Raw genomic sequence first — 22,818 nt, forward strand, 5'->3', positions numbered from 1 at the left:
TGTTTCCCTGACGTCACGGGGAAAGATGGTGCTGGAGAAGAGAAATTGGGTAAAAAAAAAAATATTTGGGTTTGGGCGAGGGGGGATGCAGGGGCTCTCCGCATCGGCAGGAGAAGCTGCGCCGAGACGCCAAGGTGATGGGCTTAAATGCGAGCCGCCTGCGCCTCCAAGACAGGCATTTTCAAATTAATTTTTAAACACAGCCAGGCCTGAGGTCGTGAGAGATTGCTTCACCCTACTGTACTCCAGGAACAAAAAAAAAAAAAAAAGGAAGAGCCAAAAAAAAAAAAAGGAAGAGCCAAAAAAAAAAAAATATCCCTCCCTTCCCCATGTTTCAAAGGGTTTCAGCGAAGTTGCTGGGAAGTTTGGCCGGGGAAGGCTTTGAAGGGACAGGCTCTAACGAGGGGGGAAGAGCGGCAAAAAGGGCGGCTCTGGAGGCGCTTTGAAAGGGGAACGATCTGTCGCTGCAAGGCGAGAAAGGGCCAGGCGATTTCGGAGGCTCCGGGCCCCGGGCGAGCGGGACCGGCTGCGGGGCGAGCGGGACCGGCTGCCGCCCCGGCGCCGCCTTTCGCCCCGACGGCGCTGCCGCAAGAGGCTTTTGGTAACGGGGTGGTCCCCCGCGCTCCCCAAGCGCCTCCCGGCGGGCTGCGGGCAGCATCCCCTCCCTGCCTCCGCCCCCATCGGCCCCCCGTCCCTGCCGGGGGCCCCCCGTCCCTGCCCACCCCCGGAGGCGAAGGGAGCCGGGATGCTGGAAGGCACCTGCCCCCCGCTTTCCTTTCAGTGGCGGTGGGGAGCCCAAGCTGCGCCCGTCTCTCTCCTGCGGGAAAACGAGCGACTTTTGCAAAAAATCTTAATACTTGTGGTAATAGCTCATTGGTGATTCTGTTAATGTTGCACACCTCATTAAATAGCCCCAAACATAAGGAGGTTTAAATGACTTTATTGAATTAAAAATAGCATAGGAAATCACCTATGGTACTTTCATCAAATAATTAATGTAAACTGTATACATATAGCGAGAGATTCCTTTTCACAGCTCTCCTCATGAAAGGCGGGGGGGTTTACTTAATGGCTGAAATAACTTGGAGCAGCACAACTGGCTTGAAACATTGAGCCACGCTCGTGCGCTTCCTAATATGTTCCTGTATGTTTCCCTGAGTGTTTTTCTTCCTTATCTTTTTTATATCTGAAGTTCTATTCCCCTCCTCTACTCCATGTATTTGATCATTTTTTCAAGTCCCTTGGCTGAACCAATCTCTTTTCATGCAGAGGATAAAAAGAGAAAAACTTCAAAGTAGGTTCAGGTAATTAACAGCTGAGGGGAATATAATCTAAACCATAGGCCCTGCTTTGCACCCAGGTCTGCTTTCAGAGCCAGCCGGCAAGGGAGTGCCTATTCCCTATAGCATCCAAATCTGCTTCCTCTGAACAGCTTTGCCAGGCCTCCAGTTATCACATCTGCATTTCAAACGCCATGGCTCTGGCATTAATTATTAATTAGCCTACAGTCACCCCAGAGGATTTAAGTTCCAGCCTGCACATACTTATTCATTGACCTCTATCTTAGTTTTTGTTGGAAAAAACCCACTAGAATGCTTAATAATTTCCTTTCTCTCAGACCCTCTGTTCTAGTTTCATGGAGGGGAAACAGTATATTTTCAGAGCTGGAAAATCACAGGGTTGCCTAGAAATTTGTTTAGAGCAAAACGCTATGTCAAGAGTTTGAACAAACCATTTCAAAAGATTTAGAAGGAATTTTGCTTAAGTATTTTTACCTTTGACAAATGAATTTATGGATTTCCCAGAACTGAGAGGTGGCGGCTGCAAATACAGTGCGGTTTGGCTCTATGCGGAATATCGCTTTAAAAATACAAACTGGATTTAATTACGGGGTAGCACACTTACATGATCAAACTAATGCAAACGTTTATTTGAAAGCTCTGGGGTTACCCCGCTATTGACACTAGGAAGAATGAAAAAAAAATGCTGTTGCAAGGCACGTTAGTACTTGGGCATTAAATAGTCCTCAGGAATATGGAACTGAAGAAGTATATTTTGTAACGTTTGCGTCATTCCCAAGGTAGTTTGGAAGATGCTCTTTAGCCATTAGAATAAGTACGCATCTTACTCCCGCTTTCTTGGCCATCGTGCATCTTGATGCTAAGGTTCCAGAGGTACAAAAATCGGAGTAATCAGGTAGGAACTAGGTTATATGATTCTCTTTTTCGCAATGCTACGTGAAATTCAAAGTGGTTGTGACAGTTTGGATGAGTTGTGTACTGGATACTGCCTTTTGTTAATGCATTTTAATACTACAATGTCCCAGCCCCCGAATGAGCCCTATTTTAACGCCTCACGCAATTATCCGTAGATAAACTTCCTTAAATATTGCCATGGTTTCTCATTTTTATATGTGGTGGTACTATCTCAAATGATCATTGAAACATAAAATATGCTTCCACTTTGTTTCCTAAGGAAGTGTTTAGTCTGTAATCACGAGCTCAGACTGGTTAACTTCTATGCCAGCCTAGAATTGATTTTTGAAAGCCTTTAATCTACGCCTAAGACTCTTTTGAATTTCTATTTAGTGAAGACTATGGAAAAGAGGTCTGATGCACAAACATACGTAGGTAAACTGCCGGGCTATCTCAGTAAACAAAAATGCATTTTTCCAAAATTGCAGCTAAAACAGCCCTTTCTGTAAACTCATAAGCCTCGTGTGCCTGCGCTTCAGCAAATGCTCACCTGAAAACAGATGTAGGGACTAATGCTGTTGGCTTCCGTCAGGGATCTCTCTCCTCGACTTCCCTGAGAATTCTGAAGGTTTGCCTTGTTACTGCTTTTTTGATTATTTTCACATTTTATGAGCAGATCGGGGGAGTGCTCAGCATTAAATAACAAATATTTTTGCCTCTGCTTCAAATACTCAGAATAATTCTTACATATGGTTTTAACAGCGAAAGTACCTCTGTTTCAGAAGGAAGAGAGGATCGGCAATACTTCAAATTTAATTTCCAGAAAGCTTATTCCTGTTTGTAAAATAACAGAATGTATCTTGATGCCGAAGAGGGGAGTAGATCTCGACTATTTTAACAAGAAGTCCAGGACCTTTTAATCACTTCTACAGTGATACTAATACCAGTAATAACAGTGATAATGGAAAAAAAACCTAGTGTGAAACCAGGGCTGGAATCTGTTCTTCGTAAATGTCAGAATGTTTCTGAAATTAAAACTTAGCTGTTAGTGTAGCTCCGTGCCTTATGAATATTAAAGAGGAACAAGGACTAAATTTCTTCCACAGCGGAGTAGAGTGAGATGTTGGTTTAGAAAACAAATCACGCGGCAGCTCGACTTGCGGAGATAGATCTGGCGTGTTTTTAAAGGCTGGCTAAGGCCGAGGGCTGCTGGGTTGGGGTCTTGCCGGTTTGAGCCCTCTGCCGCTGTCTTCCCATCTTCCCTGCGGTTCTCATTTATTGACTGGGATTGCAGGTTTAACCAGGCTCTTGAGTATAGGTCCCATAGCCCAGGACTGCAAAACTCCTGTTACCAGTGCTGTCAAGTTACCTTTTTTGTGGTTATAGTGCCAGGAGGGAGGAACGCATGGATGTACGTACACAGCGGGTTTGACGTGTTCGGAAATATTTGTGCCGTTCTTGTTCCGAGACATGAATTTCCAAAATCAACCTATTTTATGGTTCGTTTTATATATATTTGCATTTATAGTTTTCCATTAAAGCTTAAATGTTTTATTCCATTGGTAAGACCTAACCCTTGGCAAGTCTGGAAATGCTTTGACCCCTGTTCTTATTATACCCTTCACGTTTTTCTTTTAAAATAATGCATGCAATAATTTTACAGTAGTGACTAGCATCCACCAAGGACGGAGCTGTAACTGCATTTTGTATTTTGAATGTTTCGCACAAACATGTTTTGAATTCAGATTTGTAGGTCGCAGATCACTTTTTATTTAGAGAAGCCACATGGGTAATTCTGATTTTAAATTACTTGAAGAGTGATTATAGTAAAACACTGTGGATTTCTTGTGTGTTTGAAGTCCATGGGCATCTCTTGGTAAAGCCCTGGTTGCTGTGTTGAAGGAGTCTTGCCCACCTGTGCACTTGTAGGTGGAAAAATCTTACAGAACGAAGAGTAGGTGAAGGTGGAGATCACCGTAGATATTGCTGTGTCGGCAGAAATGGGTTCTCATTAGATTAAGAAGAGTATGTGGGGCCAGACCTTCAGTTGACATAAATGGGCAGAGGGGTATTGACATTCGGGGAGCTAGGCTGAGTTACGCGAACCAGAGATGTGCTTAGTCTCAGCAAAAGATTGCGTCAGTGACACCAGAACTATTCTGCGTAATACCTGGAATAATCTAAGCCCACCTAAGACAGTTTCCCTTCTTCATGAAGGGAATCGTAATGATGCAGCCTGACCTCCGACGTGCAGAGGCTGTAGCGTACCTAATGAAAGGAGTGCGTGAACAGAGCTTAGCAGTGAGGAGCCAACAAACGCCCGTGACGTAGGAGGTGTCACAGAGATTCAGAGCGTGTGACAACAGCGAGTCACTGGTGACTTTGGCCTGGTGACCACTTCCTGAGGTACTTCTGCAAGTGCTGCATGCGTACCGCGAGCACCGTCTTCCACCTTGAATTCTCTGTAAGACCACGTATCATGACTGTCCTCCTAAACTTTGCTTTAAGCCGTCTCAGTCCTAAAAAACCCCAATGTAACGTCCTTAGGCCCCTTGCTGACCCCAGCCTGGCGCTTCATCGCACAGCGTAAAAAAATCGCTTTAACTATTTCTAAAGAAGCGGTGAAGTGCATTCGGGCTCAGCCTGGCCGCGGTCCAGCCTGCAGCCCCCCTGCTTGCTCTGAGAGCGACCTGGAGCCGGGGTTGTGTGATGGCTCCTGCCGGGCAGCGCCCGGGTGCGGACCTGTGGATCCTGCCTCTTGACCCGCCAGCTCCACCCGAAGCGCCCGGGCACCGTGCCTGGGGCGGAGGGCTTGTGGGGCAGCGCGGTGGCGATCCTCCGCAGCCTTCCCCTGCCTGCCGGCTCTCTTCTTGGCGGTGCCTGTATGTAGAGTTTCAAAAGACTTTATAGAGTTTCCCTTCCTCCACCATATATATTTTCCTTTTTTCTTTTTTCTTTTTTTCCTTCTTTTTTCTCTTTTCCTTATTTTTTCTTTTTTATCTTTTTTCCCTCTTTTTTCTCCCTCCCTCCCTCCCTCCCTCCCCCCTTTTATTTCCCTGCTTTTTTATTTTATTTTTCCCCCTCCATGCATAAATCTCCGGAGCTTCATTTACTTCCTTTGCTGTGGGCTTGAGTTTGTCATGAAATGAGTTAACGGGGCCAGGCTGACACTTAAGGTAAATTGTCACAGTTTGGGTGACTTTCTATCAGCTGGGACCCCAGCCCACTGCTTGCAAATAACACGCTTGCTGCAATTAAGCACGTCATTGCCAAAATGTGAACGGCATATTTAAAAATTGTTTGTATACATAGAACAGTGCACGCATTCTGAAGAATAAGAATGATCTTTGGGAATTTTTGCCTATTAGTATTGTTACTGTAAGTTTTTAATCATAAAACAGAGTGTATGTGTGTGCCATGTAGTTGCTACCACCAAACCACATGTAACACTCGGTGGTAATTGTGTTCATAATTACGGAGTTAATTGAATTTCTGTAATAGTAAAAACTGACATATAAAAAGTCTCTCAAGATCAAATGTTTTAGTTAGGGAAGAATACCCTCATTTGGAATATTTAATAAAAAGAAAGCAGTTCTCATATGCAGGTGAGCTTAAGATTAACAAAATAATCTCCCCAAATGAATCTTCTCCATAAATGCTGTTCCAAGCAAAATGTGGCATCACACAAACCCCGTGCTTTCTTGCAGTGCTCCTGTTTTGCCATTTGAAGGAAAAGCAGTGTGCGCTGAGGTGTTGCAAACTGGAGAGAGATGTTAAAGGAGCCTTCTGCTGCAGCTTCAGCCTCTGCATCTGCCCAGCGCCCAGGGTATTACAAGTGCACTGTGGCAGTATCAGCACCGCTGTTAGCAGTTTAATATCGTAACAACACCAGGTTAGAAAGTAAACTTTTGCTTAGTGTTTGACCTTAAAGGAGCAGTATCGTTCATTTTTTTTTGTGATCCATTGGGTGTTTCACTGCCACTTTAGGCTAACTTCAGGGCTGATTTACAACTCGCCGATTCCGCAGGGGAGTCACAAGATGTAATACAATACAGAATGTGGGCCTGTGTGTCTACTGTCTGTCCTGTGTATTATCAACTGATTTTTTTTTAAAGAAAAGAGTAAGAAAGTAAGGGTAAGAATTCCCAATTTCTAAGATATTAAACCCATAGATCTACCCATGGGCAGAGTCATCCTCCTGAAAATGAGAAAAGGAACGATAAGAACGTATTGGAATGCTTCTCTTCTCTTCTCTTCTCTTCTCTTCTCTTCTCTTCTCTTCTCTTCTCTTCTCTTCTCTTCTCTTCTCTTCTCTTCTCTTCTCTTCTCTTCTCTTCTCTGCTGTGGACAAAGGAAAAACATAAGGGGAAAACATGGCTTTACTTGTTATAGCTCCAGATTCAGCTCTCATTTAGCATCACTAAGAAAAATAACTACTTCTTTTTTCTAGGCAGGAAAGTCTTATTTTAAGTATACTTATTGCAAGAACGATGGCAATTGAACATTTTTAGCAATGAAATAATACACATTTTGAAAAAAGAGCCTCAAATGTCAGCTAACAAAGTAACGACCTGGCCCTGTAGGAAATCCAGCCTTTATACCCCTTTTCCAAAAGATCACGTCTTGAGTTTCATTATTTTCTGCTAAGATTCACGGGAGACTGTTTCTTTTAATATCCTGTTTTTACCTACTGAAGAGATTGGCTTGAGCATGTAAAATATAAAATATTGATAATTAGACCTCAGGTCCCTCATCTTTGGTAACAGAGAGTTTCCATTCACTGTTCTTTTTGTTAAAAAGTTGCCTGTTCGTATTCAGTTACTGCGCTATGTTTTAAGTATTTTTGATGTGAGTTGATGTAATAAAAAAATGTGAAGTCCCCCCAAACTAACCCAAAGTGCAGGGGCTTTATTTTTGTTATTTCTCCCTTCCAAGAGTCGCTCCCCTCCCCCAGCAGCCGCACTACAAAGCTTGTTGTACAGGGACTCCATTAATCCTACATTTCCTAGATGGTATCTGAGGCACAGTGGGTTTCCACAGAAATTAATTTGTCCTGACAACAGGCCTAAAGATTGGAGTCCAGGGATCACTTGGCAAATTCCCTTTAAACTGAGCACAATAATAAACAGAAAGCTGATAACGACAGTTCTGAAAGACCACACAGAGGAAGGACCCTGAGTAGAGTAGCTCGGTGTGGATCTGCGAATACCTCCGATAACCGGCAGCCAGGAGCTTTATGCTCGATAGGAAAATGAGCGCACTGATTTATGCACATTTTAATATCGCAGCACTGGGCAGAACTAGCTTCCTCTAGCAACGTACATTTTTAACTCTTTTCTGGAATAATAATAAAAATTCAGGACCGATCTGTTTTAGACGGTTCTTATTTCATATTTGTATTAATAGCTCTGTGGCCATTTTTCCTGTCTTTCGTATTGCAACCTAGCTCTAATTTTCTCAGTACGTCTTACATGTGTAAACATTTAAAAAAAGTTGAACAGTGGGCAACATAATATTTCAGGGAATGAATCCGGAAAGTTCACCATCTTTTCTAAATATATTTTCTTGGTAACCTTCAAGATTCTGCTAGTTTTTGGGTTCAATCGTCTTCTATGTAGTAATTCTTTACTAGGAATAGTAAAAAGCATTTTAGACAGTGTTATTGCCTCTTTGCTTGTTTTTATTTATCTTTGCCTTTGGTGCATATTTAAATGTTGTTGTTTTCCCAAAGTTAAGGCATGGAAAAGGGCGGCGTTGGAAATGTATACTAATATAGTAAGCATATAAACAAACATTCATTGGATATTTTAGAGCTTGTCTAGATAAGAGCATTTCAACCTCTGATTTTTGTCAGTATAGAATTTAGAGTTTTAATGATAATTAGGATTTGTGGTGTGTCAGTAAGCCTCTGCCAGTTACATTTCTGAAAAAAGCCATCATAATATTAAGAGTTAGGACTGATGGAGTGATGTTAAGTAAGATATATGCTGCGTAACTTTTCACCGCTTAAGTACAGGGTATGTAACAATTCAACTAATGAATTTAAGAAAGGAGGACAATTTAAAAATATGCACAGAAAATGGATTTTGGTTATTGAAAGATACCTTGAAAGTAATGTCTAATTTTCTTTTCAATGTCCAAAATACCTTATGAAATAAGAGCCTCTTGATACAGAGAGGACTATGTAACTATGCTAAAAGAAGGCAACTGGTGTGCTTGACAGGTATGGTTGTACACCAAAACAGCAGGAGTCACGTTCGATCACTTCTAATAGCTGAGATGTTTCTTTTAAGATGGAAATTTGGCAGCGGAGCTCTCCATGATATATCCAAGCTCAGCAACAATCCTTAAGCGCAACGCCGCCTCCGCAAACTTCTCCACGTCCGGACATACGCATAGGCTGGAGATGGGCAGCAATATTGAAGCTGCAGACGGGCCGTGCCCGGGGAAGGCAGGGGCGCGTGGGTGACCCAGCGCCCGTCCCCTCCATCTCCACTCCGTGGCAGGGTGGCAGGATGCCAGCGGCTGGGTAGTTACGGGCTTGGAATTCCGCTGCCCTCGGCATCTGCCATCCAGACAGTTTAATATAAAAAAAAGTTGTGTCTTACATGCTTTTCCGGCACAGCTAACGACAAAACTACCATTGACTTCGGTAAGGGCAGCATCAGACTCGCTATTTAAGGGCTTAACGAGCTGAGAGGTGGGGCTCTATTATACTGCTTGGAGTGGGGTGTGTGCACCACACCTCCTCGCTGAAAAATAAAATCTTTTGCTCTCATTATTGGCTTTAAATTAGTTTGTACACTATGAATCAATCAATTACAGCCAACGTACTTTGGAAATGAAATTCAGGATGAGTAGCACAATTTGTATTTGTCACACTTAAAGAACTCTTTTGTACTGAAACACGGAGGATTTGAAAACAACTAGTTTTAATGCTCTCCAGCTCCTCTTTCTAGAGTCTGATGCAAGAACAAATTGACTTTCTGTGCCTTTTAGTTCTGTAAAAGAACAAGCCGAAATACTCCCCTTCACTTTTTTTATCAAAATCACTCTATGCATTTCAGCGCACAGGCTATTAGTTTTTTTGAATTTGGATCAAATCAGGCATTTTTCCCCCAGCAAATAGTTCTCTAGCGTGCTTTATACATTTGATTTGAAGGACTGTGTATTATTTGATGTTCTTAGGAGATAAACAATAAACTTTTGAATATGTTTTTTCCATTTGAATACAAGCCTAGGGATGCTTCACCCTGCATCCTAAAGCCTGATTTCCCCTGGGACTCATTATCATGCAGCTCACATGTTCAGTCACCTACACTGTTGAACTTACTATCAAATAACCTTCGAAACGTTACTAGTTATTACATGTCAGAGGGCAGATTTATGATAAACTAACTTTGAAACAAAATAATGAATTCTCAGCATTCGGTTTCCAGCAGCATTTCTGGTAATTTTCTTGGATTTAAATTTTAAAACAGTAAGTTGCCTTTTTCTCTTATTCTATCATATAAAACAGCTCCCTCCCCTCATGAAATTTCTCCCTCCTTAAATATGGTTTATGATGATTTGAGCACTGCCTATAAAGAATAAAAATGAGAACATTTGTCTGTGAGCTACCAAACTGCCCACAGGAGTTCATCTGCGATTAAACTTTCATAGCTTTCTAACTTGCTGAAAGTTAAATTAACTTAACCCTTAGCACAGTGTCCAAAATACAGCTGGGCAATAGGTGTTGTCAAACAGAAATCTTTTCTCCTTGCGCTTTTTGCTGCCAGTATTTTGAGGTTTCAAGCGAGGTTCTTGCATTAGAGTGACAAAAATCAATAGCGTCGTCTTCTCAGAACAGAAACGTGATTTATGGCAGATCAGAAAGGCTGCCCAAAAAGGTTTTCCAAAAAGGTATCCTGAATTTCTGTCCCCAAAGTCCGTATTTAGGGATATAAATAATTGGCCAATTTTCAAGAAGGCTGAGCATGACTTCAGGGGTCTGTAGGCACTTGGCTTCTTTTAAATGGCAGCCAGAGCGATTGTGACTTTTAATAAGATTGTATCACAGGAATGAAATTCAGGTAGAAAAATGCTATATAATTGTTTTGGAGGTGATTAGAATAGCAAACACCTGCAGATGAAATTTAAAAGTACACTATATCAAAAATTAAGTCTGGTTAATTTGGAGAAAAATCGATGTAGCTCTTCTTGGTATCAACGGAAATTTTTTTTGTTGTATTTCAGATGGGTATCAGGCAGATTAATGTCCATAGGATTTTCATCTCCTACTAGAGAAAGTCTAGGCTTTGAGATAGTGCTCATCTGTGCTACTGCACGGCAAGTGCCTGACCTAGGGTAGCCCTGTGAAGCGGGGGGATAGAGCCACCATCTTCAGTGCACTCTCTCATCTCTTTTGCTCCACTCGCTGTGATTGTGGTTCTCCAAGGGCATTACGGGCAAAAGTTCCATATCAGGCTGTCTATTAATATTTATGCAGCAATTCAGGAGGTAATGCATTGTTAAAATACAAGTTGGAAATGCACCAAATTTAATCACTTTTAGTACTAGAAATTATCTATTTCTACATCAGATAAAGGGGGGCGGGGGCTATCATTACAACATTTTTTTTAACCATGTTGTTTGCCAGTTCTAACATGGCTTGAATTAAAAGGGTAAGAAATGCTATTGTGCAGATGAAGTTTTTGAAAGGAATGCAAGCTATATACGTGAAATTTAATGTGAGGTGCTAAAAAATATTTAAAGTAAATACATATTGTGTCAGTATGTCTACTGATCAGTGGTGCCACGTCAGTCAGTCACTGTAAGGACTGCTTGCATGCACGGAGGCCAGCGGGATTTGCCCTGTGCTACTATGCAATTCCTCCTGCCTAAACGTAGAAAGAATATTTTTATCACTGATATCACTTCATTTTTGCAGCTGTCTGCTCGTATCAGGTTAGTAATATAAACTCTGTCAAAGACCAATCTCTCCCTTCCACAGGCTACAAAATCCACAATTATTATTTGGAGTTAACCTCCTAAGAAAGTGTTTGCTATTTAAACTGTTCAACCCCCAAAAGAATTGTTAGCTATTGTTATCTGAGGACCTCCTACAGTCTTCCCTTGGTCAAATAAGGCTCCTTTTGTTTTCAACAGGAGGTTTTTTTCTGAGAACAAGCTCCAAGCTTTCATGCAAGCAAAATAAATCCAGTGAAAGTAAAACATTAATTAAAATGTATAAAAAAAATAAAAAGGAAAATGTTCAAGAAGAGCATGGTGCTCAAATCGAGCACTTTCTTTTTCAGGTCACTTGGCTTTCTGATGTCATTTCTGGCAGCTTCGTTAGCCTGGCTCCATCACGTTCTGTTCTGAACCATAACGTGATGGGAGATGATCAAAGTGAGAATGCTAAAGGCTCAGGACATTTAAAAAATGTTCTATTCTGGAAATTGTTCTTTAACTATAAACAGATTACATTAAAAATCTGTGTTACTGAACATGGTTGCTCATCATCCTTTTTTAGAAGGAGCTATTGAGAAGTTTGGGTAAACAGCCTTGAAGTCTTTATGATGGCAGGCTGAAAATTTCTCCAGAGTTTTAGGCAACGCAAGCCTCTCTGAAATGTAATATAACCCATTTCTGCTGTTAGGCGTGTTGTTTTAATCTTTATACTTGAAAGCCGTAAGCATATGGGTCAGATCACCCACTCCTGCTAATGGACACAATTCCGTGGACTTCGGTGTCCAATTATGCCAGCTAAAGATCTGACTGTTCTATGTTTTATTTCCTTATTTTTCTTGTCTTCCTGATCTTTGACCCTTTATCAAAGGAATGCCGTCTATAATATGATAATAACATGAAATCCCGAGCTCACTTTCTAACAATATATATCCCAAAGAATTGTAGAGATGCTCACCTTTATACGAAACGCAGCTGATGAGCTGTTTCAGCCTTGGGATTGTCTTTGCTTGGCACAGGGGCGAGACTCAGGTACTTCTGCCTGGCGTTGCAGTGGAATATTAAACATTTTTGCATTTCCATGAAACAATTGCTCTGCAGGATGAGTGAGTAAATAAACTCATTGGCAAGTCAACAAAATGACAGGAGGTTATTTTTCCTAATTTTAGATGCTCAGGAAAGTGAGAAATTTTTGAGTGTTTGAGGGCTACACACTCTGGTGCTCTCCATCAGTGCTAGGATGTGGCTGAAGCTGGAGGCAGAAATATAGAGGCAGTGTGACACCTTAGGCACATAATGGAGCTACACAAGAGTGTAAGAAGGATTTAGATCTATAAGCAGGATTTGACTATCTATTGTGATTTATGGGCTGAATATAAGTGTGTATTTTAAGGAGCCATTAGAGTTTGTGATTTGAAATATGCAGAGAGCAGGCTTCCCCTCAGCCTTGTGTAGGAAAGGGCGACGCAGTCTTCTCGCACAGGCACACATGCTTCTTTATAGTAGAGAAAATGGCAGAGAATAGTCTGTAGCAAGAAACCTCTTTGCTTCAGACTCTACACAAAAAAAGTGATGGAGTGGTCAGGAATGGCGTGATCCATCACTTGCTGTGGTGCTGGCTGAGAAAGTAGGAAAGGAAAAAGAGACAGGGAATACCTATGCTGTCCTTCACTGTAAAGCGTGTATGCCACGTGTATTTTTAATGTAAATTAGCGTTGTCATTGTTGATAGGGCCATACAGATGCTTGAGAAGGGCTGGGACTTGTAGGTGCAAATAAAGAAAGGCATGGCAGGAAGGAGTAGCTGCTGGGGCACTCAGCCACAGCGTGGCTAGAAACTCGGCTCTACAAGAGGTTGTGAGAGGCATACCCGGGTAAGCACTTGAGAACTGTAGCGAGAAATTTTGGCACCTCCCAGCCTCCCCTGTCCTCCATCCTGCTGCAGACATGGAGCTCCTCTCCTTGGGTGGCAACAGCAGTTGCAGCTGGTGACCCTCATTTGATGCCCTCTGGCTCTGCCTTTGCTGCAGCTCTTATCATTTGGGCAAATGCTGCTCTTGTTTACAATAATGTAAGTTTGGAGTAACCCCTCTGCCATTTCTCCAGCGCAAATATTGCACTCTGTGTAATTCCCGTCTCCTCCTTCACCCAGATGGAGCCTGGGAGGCAAGGGAGGAAGGCTGCTCTTTCCGAATATCCGTGCATCGATCTTTTCGTCTGCAAGCCCCAGGTGACTGCGCCGGCCATACATTCAATCTATGCAGATATGGGAGCTACTGTTGGCCTTTTTTTTCCCCTCTCGACTAACAGCACTTCCTTTCCCAGCTCTAAATCCAGCTGTAATGCAGGAACCATGGATGCAGCCCGCAGTTTCTTTACTGCACCTCATTACTGCTGCTCCAGCCCTGAGAAAAGGCTGCCTGGCCATGACAAACTGTGCGCTGGCTCTGTGATTTGTGTAAGCTCAAATTTTCCACTAATTCACTTATATATACTAGATGGAAAACACAGCCTCAGGGCTGCTATAAACCATGCTGCTGTAGCCACAAAAGGCCGTCCTGCCAGCTGGGGAATCGCTGGAGCATGCCGTGCACGGAGGAAGGAGTGAAATCGAGTTTATGCACTTGCCAGAGGAGCTGTGGCGTGGGAGCGGCTCCGGCCCCTCCGTGCAGCGGTCACAGCCCCGACGGCAGCCGGGCGGCACGGCCCTGTCGGTCTGGGACCCTGCACCTGAGCTGGTGCGGGAGCACGCTGGTTGGATCATGGGCAGGAGCAAACGCCGTGTCCTGGCCGCCGTGCCGGCTCTGGATGAACACTGGCTGCCTAAAACCAGGCAGCCTTTTGGGCTGCTTGTTGGAAAAAGTCGTGGCTTGCTCTCCTTTGCTCTCCTGCAGCCTCGATCCACCCCAGTGCTTTGTTTTGTGCTGTGGTGTAATTCTGCAGCTTTAATTTTCTGTATAACCCACCGATAGATAATTTCAGAGCGTTTTCTTTTAAGAACAGCAAGAGTGCCACATTGGCTGACTCCCCAAACGATTGCTTGTCTTGTTACAGATAGCTGTTGACCTGTTCCTTTCATGTTACAAGTCTGCATCTAACCGCTCTCTTAAGCCAACCTACTTCTTTTTAATGAAATTGTCCCTTTAGCCTTTTTCCTGGGCTGCCTTTTCAACAATAACATTAGAAACAGTCTGCTCAGTTCTTTCCTCTGCTAACACCTTGCCCAGAGCTAACTTGCAGCTTCACTCTGTCAGCTGTAAGATATAGATATACTGTTGTCTTAATTACTCATATTTCTCCTGCTGCTCATAATTCTGCTTGTTCCACCAAAGAGCTCTTCAGAGAGCTTTACTGCTTCCCTTTCCCTTTCTTTGGGGGTTTAAAGGTTGTCAGATATATAAATGATCCTTGTTGCAGAGCTTTGGTGGTGACAGTGTCCTTTGTGGAGAAGATTTAGGGGGATGGGAGGACTAAATACGAATGCTTTTAGACTACATCTCTGTGGAAGGAGAGAATACACACAGTACTACCTTGCATAACAGAGCATCAGGGAGTGTGTTTGGCAAATCCCTTCTCTAATGAGCAGCTAGGCAGCTGTTTCTTCTGCAGCTTAAAGTGTAGATGCTGATTGTCAGGAGCAGGGTTTTCTTTACTCTCTCTCCCTCCACCACTGATTATCCATGGCTGTATCTGTCCAACTGGTATTCCTCTAAAAATACTGTTGAAAAGGGACTGGACACTTAAAAAAAATACCGCTGGGCTGTAGGGAAACTGTGGTCCTTTGTGGTTTCAGCTCTCTCCTTTTATGATCATATGCTACAGTTTCTGATATCTATATTAATTAATCTGTCTGCTGCCGCAAGTATTGCATGTTGAGTAACATAGAGCAGACCGACAACATGAAGTCCATGTTTTTTTGGCAAAGGTTTGAACAAGTTTTATCATAGAAGTGAGCTCTCTAGTGGGTTACACCTTTGGCCAAAGTCCTCACTCCTGGCTATTTGGGGTCCGTTCTCAATTTTAACAGACCTCAGCTCTACACAGTATGATAGTTCAATGGCAGAATATATCTTGGTATTCAGCTGGTTGGCTTAGTTCAGCTGGCTGACAGGTTCAGGAAGCAGTACTGTGAGTTTATTGTTAATTGAATAAATTACGAACCTGTCAAACTGCTGTGGTTGAGCCTGTTTCCATCATAAAGCTTGTTGTGCTGGTAGTGCGGTTGGAGGTGGGACCAGGCAGGGTGTGCTTTCCACAAGTGGGGCTTAAGCCCTCCACTCCAAGTTCTGTTGTGGTTGCTTTTTAATAATTATCTGGTGAAAATGCCGTGCAAGTATATAGGAAGAAATGTTTTGGTATCAGAGCAGTGAGATACAGCAACACCAAATATAACACAGAGCTCTTCAAGGTTTAAACTGACCTGATAGCAGTAACAGGCAAATAAACAACAGGCTGCAGTAGGTCATGACCAAACTCTTCCAGTAGCACAGATGTGACTAAAGAGTCTGTTAGAGGAAGCAAATGGAAATAGATGAGAGAACTCGGTGAGAGGAGTTAGAAATAAAGAGTAATTCTGCTCTACGTGGAGGAATAACATGGAGAAAATAGCTCTTCAAGTTAGTGCCTTGCTCTTGAAGAGCTGAAAGGGATCAGAGTAGCTGTCTTGGACAAGTCCAGTTTCAGGCAAGGTCATGTGAGTTAGGACACATGGGAAATCCATGCAAGTGGTAGCTCATTTCAGACCGGTGTCTGTAGGTAGCTCGTAGTCAGGGAATACCATCTGAATAACACACAGTGCAACTCCAGTCCCAAGATAGGACAAGAGGACTGGTGAAGTTGGCCTTGTTAAAAATCCAGGTTCCCTGATGTCTGCCACAGAAATGTGTTTGTTGCAGAGCAAACGGGCACACGATCTGTGACGCTTGGCATAGGCATCTGCACTGCTCCCATCTGCAGGGTGAGCTCTGCCTGGGGGCAGTCTGCCCAAACAGCTCATTTGCCTTTGCAGAAGAAGGCACCGGGACTCCAGAAGGAAGGACTCTGGAAAGCTGGCGAGGCCCTGGGTCCATCAGTTCAGCCTGATGCTACTGCGAGGGCTGATGGTGTAGCTGGAGGCTGCAGAGTGCGGGTGGCGAGCAGGTATTTCATAGAACCATTTAGGTTGGAAAAGACCTTTAAGATCATCAAGTCCAACCGTTAACCTGGCACCGCCACGTCCACCACTAAACCTAAGCGCCACATCTACACATCTTTTAAATACCTCCAGGGTATTTCGCTCTATTTGCTCAAGGTTTCCTCTTGGAGTTCCAGCACTGTCTCCTGAGAGTGCCTCTCAGGGCATGGTGGCTGGTTAAGTAGGTGGTCATGCAGCTGCTTTGGCACCTAGTCCATTCTGGCATCTACTCTGCAGGGAGCAATTTCCTGCTCTGCGTGTCTTCTGCAGTGATGCTGGACAAACGACTTGACCTTGTGCCTCAGCTCTCCAAACATAAGGATGTTTCCCTATTAACTCCTCTCTACAAACCCAAGGACTGTTAAAAGAAGTAGGTCTCATGACTGTGTGGTACTTGGATGCCATGGTAATGTAATTAGCTGCACAGCAATCTTACTAAAAATGTCCTTGGTGGAGGAGAGCATGGGGTGGGGAGACTCGTTTAGAGGATGGATGTTCAAGGGGAGGAAGTTTCCAGACCTATGCCTTCACCACAACTTGACTGCGTAACACAGGTCCTTCAATGCAGATGTGAAGCCAGAGGTTGAAAGCATTGTGTTTACTACACGTGGCCGTATGAGATATAATGCAGCACAAACTATCTGAAGTGCTAATAGATTATGTAACAGCTTTCCACCCCCAGCAAGCCTTTTAAATTTTTGTATGGTATCTTGGGCTGAAAATCTCTTTGAGCTGATGTATAACTTGCAGTAAACTTCAGGAAAGTATTCCTGTTACCATTACTTTCCCTTTTCCTCCCTCTTTCTCTTCAAAGTTATATCTGGATCCAGGGACTTCTGGGCTGCTTAATCCAAAGGAGAGAGGCACAGGGTTCTGCGCGGAAATCTGAAAGCCTCGGTGCAGGAAAGCTGTGCTGATGATTAGTTTATCTCTGTTACTCTGCCAGACCCCCAGACTTTGGCAGCCTGGGTCTTTTTTGCCTTTTTATATCCGTTAGGTCTTTTGCCTCCCTACCCTCAGAATGACCTCTGTAGCGATGGTTGCCAAATGTTACCCGTATTAAATATGAGGACGTATATCAGCATCCACAAGGCACGCGCTCCCGAGCTGTTAAAGCCCTTCTGCTGGAGCAGCAGCCTGTGAATTGTCTGAAGCTTTTGGAGTTAATGCTTTAGCTCTGGTTAGCTGCAAGTTATTGTAGGATCGTGTCACCAGATTCTTTTCTCAGCTGTATCCTCACTGCTCCAGTAAGGAAGAAATTTGTGTCTGTCATTTATGGTTAACCCTACTGTACATTTATACAAGAATTTGTTGGTTAAATGGAGACTAACCATAGTAATAAAAAGTAAAGTTTCACAGCAATATTCAGTGTATTTTTAAAAAATTAGGTGAGATAATGCAATGCTGTAATGAAGGGAAAACTTGAATTGGGTGGGATTTTGGCGGATTTCTTTATTCAGACGTTGTTCTCCTTTATTCAGACGTTGTTCTCCTTTATCCGGATTTTCTTGCACGCTAGGACAAGGCACAACCAGCCATATTTGCCATCCTGATGAATGAAACAGAGCTCAAGGAGTTTAGCTGAGATTCGCTTCCCCTGCAAGCAAGATTGCTCTTTCTTGCCTGACTCATAATTTTAAGGCATGAAAACTATTCATCAGGAAAGCAGCATTTTAACTCCTTACATCTTGCAGCCTGATCTTTGCAGAGCAAAAAAAATCTTCCTCCACTGAAGTTGATCAGAGTTTGCTCTGAGTTGTAATAAGTCTATAAGGTCACCTTGATTACTGTACCTCAATGTGGTCCCAACAGTATGCTCTTGATAAGACAGCCCATTGCCGTGATTTAATCCAAATCTGTTTAATCATATATAATCCACATAATTCAAATATATTCACCAAGGATCCAGTTTTATAGCTGTACTGAGGGGAGGGAAATCTTGTGTTGTCACAAGTCATGCTGACATCAGTGGGGTTTCTTATTGATGTAAGACTTAGTGCTGGCACATGCAATTACAGCAAAATTTGGGGTTTAGCATATTTGCAATTTGATATATTTTTAGGAGGCAGTTGCTTTGAGGTAAGTGAGTAAATGAACTCTGGGCCATGTCCAACAAAATCTCTGAAAGAGTTGTGCCCAGTCGTCATTTCACAGAAAATATATACAATAACCTGAAATTATTTGTTGTGCAATTAAAAAATCATAAATGTTTCATTTATATTTTTGGCTTAGGAATTTCACTTTAGACAAACTATATAAAAAAGAGCCTGTGCTCCTCCCAAGGCATTCTTGCTGTTTCAGAAATGTTTCAACAACAAAAAAAAGAGATATTTGTCAGCCTAAGTAATACACAGACATTTTTGCAATGTTACTGGTTACAATTTTCACATTGAAGATACCAGTATCAGAGCACACTTCATTTGCATAGCCATTTGTTAAGATGATGCACATGCAACTCTGTGGCCTAATGCCTTATAGCCCTGAATCTGAAAAACCTGCTCAAACCCACGGGTAACAGTAAACATCTGAGTAATTCTGTTGAAGCCAGTCCATGCATCCATTAGCTGTGCAAACTAATCCTTAAAAAAATTATGAAAAGGGCAAAAAGAAAACACCATGCTTTCCAAGCCAATGAAACTCCATACGTGCTTAAAGTTAAGTACTGGAATAAATAAATAGTGCATGATCTGAAAGACTGAATCCGTACTCGTAACCATGGTTTATTGGTTATCCGGAGAAAACATAATATAAGGTGAACTTTTTTCAGCTTGCATACTATATCCCTTCTGATGCATTTCTGACTTGCCTTTTTTTTCTTTGTAGCCATTTTGCAATTTTCTGTGGATTTGTTTTGATTGTAAATAGGCATACATGTTAGCCGAAGCCAGATAATTTCTTCTGGCCAGCTTTGCCAGTAAATCACTGAGCTATGTAATTGGGTTTGTATAAAATTATGCAATGTGAACTTGGGAATAAGTAAAACACAAACAAAAAGTTGATTTTTGTAAATAGGGTACTTTCTGTGCAAAACTTTTGTTTTGACCCTGCTCTTCTACTCCCTGACTTGATAATTTTGATCATTATTTCAGTGTTGAATGAAAAGCAAACTACGGAATAAATCCAAGCAAAACTGGTAATAATTTCTGGTTTGGCTTGTAGGTGGAGTTGAATACAATGCTCACATTTGTGGTTGACTACAAGCAATACATTGGGAAGATGATGGTATTCAGACACATACCCCAAAAATTTGATTCAGACAAATTGGATACAGGACTTTGACCAGTATGAGAAGAACAGGTGAGAACCCTTGAGAATGAAGCTGCAATAATAAGTATTCTGATGGTCAGGAAAAATATTTCTCCAGTAACACAATAGATCTTCTATTAGAAACTCAAAATACTAATTACAATCTGCCTAAAGACTTATTATAAATGAAGTGGAGATAGAAACATGTTTATATTATGGGGAGGCTTATTTGCAGATAAGCAGGAAACCAGTCACACATCTTCACAAACATAATTTTAGCTGTTTTAATTAGCAGGTTTGCTTTGATTTAATTTAATTCAGTGATTCCTTCTATCTTTACTGACACATGTGCAAATAAAATGTGCTGACCTGACTTTTGACATCCAGTTTCCTTTTTCATTTCTGTTTTTGTTGTTGTTGATTTCGGCAGTGTTTACGGTGAAATGATGGGGTCAACACTTCCTAACAGCATGGCCAACAGATGTAGCGTGGGGATGACAACTGTACATTTGAGTGGTCTTTTGTTACCCCAGCACTGACTGATTGCTGAGGTGCTGGAAGCCAGGGTGTCAAAGGCCATCAGAAGTCCTAATAGCCTCTAGATCCCAATTCTATTAAGGGTCGGAATGACAAAAAATGTGCCTTTTTATGTAGTTGCGTGTAAAAGTGCAGCGAGCTTTTTTGCTGGAGAATGAGACCCTAGAAAGAAGCCCCATGTGTGCCTTTAGCAAGTTATTGTAGCGTGTGCATCAACTTTGGGCTGAAAAGCAAGGTTTAAAAGCTGCCAGAATTCATATATTTAATGTTTGGAGATTTGGTGTTTTTATTTAACAGTGAAAGTAGTTATTGACAGAATAAAAATGCGTAGTCCGGAATAAAAATACCACAGAAAAAATCTGTGTTGACTTTGCTGAGCTTTTCGTTGATTTGAGAGCTTGGTAACTATTTTTTCTTCTTTATGTCAGAAAAACAATTGCTAATACACCAGGTGTTGTGCTCCCTGCTCCCTCCACCCCCCCGTTTTGCAGTGTCTCACAGCTGTATGATAGGTAATTAAAACAATCACTGAAATGTTTCAAAGCTGTTGTAGCCTTTAGTTGACTTTTAAAGTTCGTATTTGAAGAAGAATGGTAAAATTAATTTGTATCTGGCTCAGAAAAGTGCTCTTTACTTGAGCAATGGTCTTTACGACATTGCCAACAAAAAGAATGAAATTAATATTATACTTGCCTTTATCTAGGGTTATTCTGTTAACTGTTTTATACTGGAAATTAATTTCAATATCATACAGATGTCTACAAGTCATGAATGCAGCAGTTCTAGCATGCAGTCAGATAGCTCTCCTACTTCATAATCGTGGTAAAAATAATAATCCAAAAGGAGTAAACTTGCCAGGACGATTAAATAATTCTGCCCCTAGATAATGGAAAGACGAAGTTTGTATTATTGGGCTGTAAAACATGTAAGATTGAAAAGTGTTATTAAGGAAGTATTATGTGGTTATTTTGAAAAGAGCGGTAGTTTTACAGGTTCATCTTTCTACTGAGAAAAAATACTTTAGAGACTATGAGAAATGGGGACTTCTGGATAGGCGTATTTCTGATGTTGAGACACTGTTCTGTTTTTCTTCCCTGTCTCTCTTTTTTGTATTTCAGTTCCCTGCTTCAGTAGTAGGCATTAGAAAACTTGTAATTCATTCATTATGGAATGCTTGGTCTACACGACAGGATTTTATTCTTAAAATAAACTTCCTTGTAATATATTCTTTTTGATCCTTAAAAACCCCTTCATCTTTACAAATGAATGTGTTACGTCAGTATAAAGTGGATCCTTTTCTCCCTTTTTGCCCTCCTTTTCTGGTTTGTCCCTCCTTGGAGGTTGGTACTTCCCTGGCATGGGCAGGAGCAGTGGCAACTGCCGCATGCAGAAAAGGCAAATTCAGGAATTTTCAGTATGAATGGAATTGGTTCAGGCTTCAAAATTACTACTACTAATAAAAAAAGCCATGTAGGATGAAAGGTTTTGCATATCCTTCATTGGTTTGTGGGGAATCCTTGCCTGGTATGTACGTCAGTATGCATATAGAGCAAGTGCTTTTACATGTGTACTTTTGAAAATCTGTCAATTACCAGGGAACCAAAAATATCAATACTAACAAATTAAAATAATGACTCTTCCCCATTAATTTTAAAATAAATACCTATTGCTATTTGTGCAAATATTTCCTGTTGATTAAAGACAGCATAATCTCTTCCTCTTTCTTAGCTCCTTTGTGAATGTTTCTAACCACACACAAGTATTGCAAACAAATTTACAAATGTGGATAAAAACAAGACTTAAATACTCATCTGCATCTTTGCGTCAACACAACTCAATTTGACAGTAGATTTTTTGCCAGGTGGAACAAAGAGCAATAAATTAGTTTTGAACATTTATGATCTTGCATTGTAAAGACTGCAACAGACTGTGTTCAAAATCAATTGTCAGAGTGATGGGGGATTAATAACTCTGGTACCGTAACCTTTTACGTACCTGCAGACCGGGTAAGGGCACATTTCAAGATCTGCTGCCATATTTCATTATTGCAACTTATATTTGAAAGACCTTTTCGATGCTTAAAAAAAGAAACAGATTAGTTTTTAGTAGAGCTGGATGAATAACTCATAATTAATAATTCAGTCAGTGAAGTTTGCCTTTTATTCTGTGGGAAGAATAAAAAAATAGTTGTCAAAATTTTTCATGAGTTCTATTGACTAGTTGGTTTTTTTTAATGAAAACTAGAAATCAGAATTCAGGGCGTGTTACTTATTTGTGATTGATAAGTCATGTGGTATTGGTTTAATTCCCCAATTAGTTGAGGACAAATATGCGAATACATTTCATGATTAAATGTTTGAGGAGACTGTGTTTAAAAATCCCTTTCTACACGCATGCAAGCTTAAAACCAATGTTTGAAAGTACTACTGAAAGTAAAAATCCAAGTGTATGAAAATTGTTGGGAAGGAAATGCAAATGAGGCAGGAATATGGCCAAACCAAGTTCATTACGAGACACAAATGAGTTTCTGTAGACTCCTACAGTGTTTCCCAGCTGTAGTTTTCCCTCCTTAAATCCAGTACCCATTTGGAGAGAAGACCACTAACTATTGGGAGTAAATATGGGAGCAAGGTAAATGAGAGCTTTATTGCATTTCCCTAGCTCCCCAGCTACGGCGTTGTATTTTACGGTAGTGAAACGTTTTAGAATAGTGAAACCA

The 22,818-nt window shown here is 41.7% G+C and overlaps 1 long non-coding RNA gene across 3 annotated transcripts in view; it reads left to right on the forward strand.

The window, feature by feature from the left end:
• LOC148056748 (uncharacterized) overlaps positions 1-22,818 on the forward strand; it is a 43,446-nt gene that overhangs the window by 6,253 nt on the left and 14,375 nt on the right. For all 3 annotated transcript variants that reach the window (XR_015702744.1, XR_015702745.1, XR_015702746.1), the window contains exon 2: positions 19,476-19,613. This is a non-coding gene — a long non-coding RNA (uncharacterized LOC148056748). The remainder of the gene's footprint in view (positions 1-19,475; positions 19,614-22,818) is intronic.

This window comes from Nipponia nippon, unplaced genomic scaffold, assembly GCF_047370975.1.
Source record: "Nipponia nippon isolate SJK-2023a ecotype South Korea unplaced genomic scaffold, ASM4737097v1 scaffold_12, whole genome shotgun sequence".
NCBI lineage: Eukaryota > Metazoa > Chordata > Aves > Pelecaniformes > Threskiornithidae > Nipponia > Nipponia nippon.